The sequence below is a fragment of the Triticum aestivum genome, chromosome 7D (assembly GCF_018294505.1).
Source record: "Triticum aestivum cultivar Chinese Spring chromosome 7D, IWGSC CS RefSeq v2.1, whole genome shotgun sequence".
In the NCBI taxonomy this organism is placed as follows: Eukaryota; Viridiplantae; Streptophyta; class Magnoliopsida; order Poales; family Poaceae; genus Triticum; species Triticum aestivum.
Genome location: NC_057814.1, coordinates 500,537,043 through 500,540,595, shown reverse-complemented (window position 1 = coordinate 500,540,595; position 3,553 = coordinate 500,537,043).

The following is a 3,553-nucleotide window of genomic DNA, read 5'->3' as shown; positions in this document are numbered from 1 at the left end:
TTGAAAGAAATTCAAAAAAACAAAAAAATCGTATTGTGGCATTATATCTGCCCTAGTTTACAGGAAAAATAATAAACTTTGACTACAGTAAATGTCTTAAAAAGTGTTCTCGGAACCGAGTTATCATGTATGAAGATCAATGGCTTTTAAGCCAAACTAGCAAAGTGGCCCGCTCTATGCGCGGGCAAGATCTTTTGACCCTTTTCATGTGGATTTTGAATATTTGACCCTACATAAATTGTCAGGCTGGGAATTTTCTTACTAAACATTGATAATACAGAATGAAACTATCTTGTAGAATACTTCCTTGCACACATGTTGCAAATTATTCTAAGATGCACAACTACAAGATCGAACATTTGAAGCTGTAGAAACATAAGCAAATAAATTAGCAGCCTAAAAGCTTTAGCCTTGCACATTTGAATATGGCACATTCAAAAGAAAACGTAGAAGGTTAAATTTGATTCAAGCGCACAATATATATACTATCTAGGGTAATATCCAAAGCAAAGTAAAAAATGTTTAAACGAAAAATTATCATCAACTACTTGTGCAATACCACTTTTAATTGCACGCCCTTGGAGTATGCATTCACCGACAGTATGAAATGTGTTAAGAAAGTCATAATTACTTTATCTACTCCAAATCTTCATGTGCATTTTTACCATACCGATGACACACACTAAGAGCATGTATATCAACGTGACGGAGGCTGCAACGTGGTGTGTAAATTTTTAATATCAACGTGTGTGACGTAGTGGCAATGGTGGGTAGTTTTTCACATAAATCTAATCTAATGGCTATAGAATTTTGTTCTATTGAATGAATGGTCGGATGTTTCTGATTTTTGTGGTAATTTCTACAGTAATTTCTTTTTTCTGGTTAGCCCGTAAACCCGTAAATTACTTTTTATATAGAATAGACGATCAATCTTATGGCCACAATCATGGCATAGTTTGTTCAAATGATCTCATATTGTACACAAGGGTGCATCTTGGAATGGCAAACAATATTGCCTAAAGAAAGTTTTCATTTTCTTTAGACGAAAAATTCATTTTCCATTTTTTGATTGCCCAAAATAAGTATTTTTGTGAAGGACCTGCCATATATTTGTTGCAAAATTGGACCAAATCAAATTTATAAATTAGGACATATTTAATGGACAATTGACCAAATGGTTGGGTGTCAAAAGCTTTGATCCACCTCTCGTGAAAAACATAAATTTCTGCCGATTCAGCTGAAAGTGGGTGAAATTTGAACTGTAGCTACCTCGTAGTTTGCTCTTTAGTTTTTTTAAATCAGTTCTAGGTACATAAGTATATATTTAATCAGAGAAACATCAAAAGTTTTCAAAGATTCAACATCTAGCTAGGAACGGTCATTCCCGCCGTTTTGACCGCATTTTAAACGGGCATAAAAAATTTAAAAAAAAATCAAAAAATTGGAAAACCTTCGCATCGTGTCATTACATGTGACCAAGTTACCAGGAAAAATAATAAACTTGTAATACATAAACTCTTTTAAAAAAGTGTTCTCAGAAATGAGCTGGCGTGTGTGAAGATTAATGGCTTTCAACCCAAATGATCAATCTTATGGCCACATTCATGCCATAGTTTGTTCAAATGATCTCATACTGTGCACAAGGGTGCATCTTGGAATGGCAAACAATATTGCCTAAGGGAGTTATCATTTTCTTTGCACGAAAAATCAATTTTCCATTTCCCGAGTACCCAAAATGAGTTTTTTTGTGAAGGACCTACCATATATTTGTTGCAAAACTGGACCAAATCATTTTTCTAAAATACTAGGAAATATTTAATGCACAATTGACCAAATGGTTGAGTGTCAAAAGTTTTGATCCACCTCTCGTGAAAAAGACAATTTTCCGCCGATTCAGTAGGAAGTGGGTTAAGTTTGAACTACAGCGCCTCATAGTTTTCTCTTCATTTTTTCAAAAAATAATTTCTAGGTACATAAGTATCTATTTAATCAGAGAAACACCAAAAGTTTTCCAAGATTCAACCACTAGCTAGGAACGGTCAAACCCGCCGTTTTGACCGTATTTTGAAATGGGCATAAAAATTCAAAAAATTTCAAAAAATTGGAAAACCTTCGCGTTGTGTCATTATATGTGACCAAGTTACCAGGAAAAATAATTAACTTATAATACGGCAATTATTTTAAAAAAGTGTTCTCAGAAATAAGCTATCATGTGTGAAGATTCATGGCTTTCAAGGCAAATGATCAATCTTATGGTCACATTCATGGAATAGTTTGTTGCAATGATCTAATATTGTGCAAAAGGATGCATCGTGGAATGGCAAAAAATGTTGCCTAAGGAAGTTTTCATTTTCTTTGGACGGAAAAATTCATTTTCCATTTTTTCGAGTGCCCGAAATGAGTTTTTTAAGGACCTACCATATATTTGTTGTAAAATTGTACCAAATCATTTTTATAAAATACTAGGCGATATTTAATGCACAACTGACCAAATGTTTGAGTATCAAAAGTTTTGATCCACCTCTCGTGAAAAAGATAAATTTCTGCTGATTCAACAGGAAGTGGGTCAAATTTTAACAGCAGTTCCCTCATAGTTTGCTCTTTATTTTTCCAAAAATCATTTCTACGTACATAAGTATCTATTTAATCAGAGAAACGTCAAAAGTTTTCCAAGATTCGCCCATTAGCTAGCAACAGTCATGCCCGCCGTTTTGACCGCATTTTGAAACGGGCATGAATTTTTTTAAAAAAATCAAAAAATTGGAAAACCTTCGCATTGTGTCATTATATGTGGCCAAGTTACTAGAAAAAAATAATAAACTTGTAATACGGCAATTATTTAAAAAAGTGTTCTCAGAAACGAGTTATCATGTGTGGAGATCAATGGCTTTCAAAGCAAATGATCAATCTTATGGCCACATTAATGGAATAGTTTGTTCAAATGATCTCATATTGTGCACAAGGGTGCATTTTGGAATGGCAAACAATGTTGTCTAAGTAAGTTTTCATTTTCTTTGGACGAAAAAATCACTTTCCATTTTTCGAGCGCCCAAAATGAGTTTTTTTAAGAACCTACCGAATAATTGTTGATAATTGGACCAAATCAATTTTCTAAAATAGTAGGCCATATTTAATGCACAATTGACCAAATGGTTGCGTGTAAATTTTTTTGATCCACCTCTCGTGAAGACTTACAAATATTTGTTGTAAAAAACTTTTCCATTTTTAAAGAATATTAGACCACATTTTATGAACAAATTTGTGTACACTAGATATTAAACGATTTTTAGTTACATCATTAACATTTTTAATGAATATTTTGATGTCTAATATTTTGAACACATGCTTACATTTTTTAAGACACATTGTACATATTGTTTATATATGTTTAACTTTTTTCAAATACATGATTAACATATTTTCATATATTCCCTACAAAAAACATCTTTACATACATACGTTTTGATGTCTATATTTGTTTTTTACACATTGTACATTTTTGTATACATATAAAACATTGTTGATATTGGTTAGAAAAAATTAATTACATGAT